The sequence below is a fragment of the Eumetopias jubatus genome, unplaced genomic scaffold, assembly GCF_037043125.1.
Source record: "Eumetopias jubatus isolate StellerSeaLion01/CBP00866 unplaced genomic scaffold, mEumJub1_p1.0 scaffold_14, whole genome shotgun sequence".
Classification (NCBI taxonomy): Eukaryota; Metazoa; Chordata; class Mammalia; order Carnivora; family Otariidae; genus Eumetopias; species Eumetopias jubatus.
This window is the reverse complement of record NW_028274820.1, coordinates 57,053,257-57,053,609: the sequence shown is the minus strand read 5'-3', so window position 1 is coordinate 57,053,609 and position 353 is coordinate 57,053,257.

Sequence of the window (353 nt, the reverse complement as noted above, 5' to 3'; positions counted from 1 at the left end):
GGTTATTTAGTACTGTATTAAAACCCAATATTGTTTTTAATACATGATATTTAGGAAAGAAGATAAAAAGAATTAAGTCATGCAGAGAGACAGAAAGTGATTTTTATCTTAAAATTCTCAAGAGTCATACCACTTTCCCTGGGTGACTTTAATTCCAAGCACCACTTAGTTATTTTCCAGGGCAGAAAATGACAGCATCCTGAGGAGAAAGAGAACAAACTACATTAATTTATCAAAACCACCCTCCCCCCCAACTTCTACCTGCCTTCCTCCTCCAAGTGATTCTTTGCCTGGAAGCTAAGGGGAAAAGGATATTTGTAGCTAAAAGGCATTCTCAGAGTTAGCAATAAACA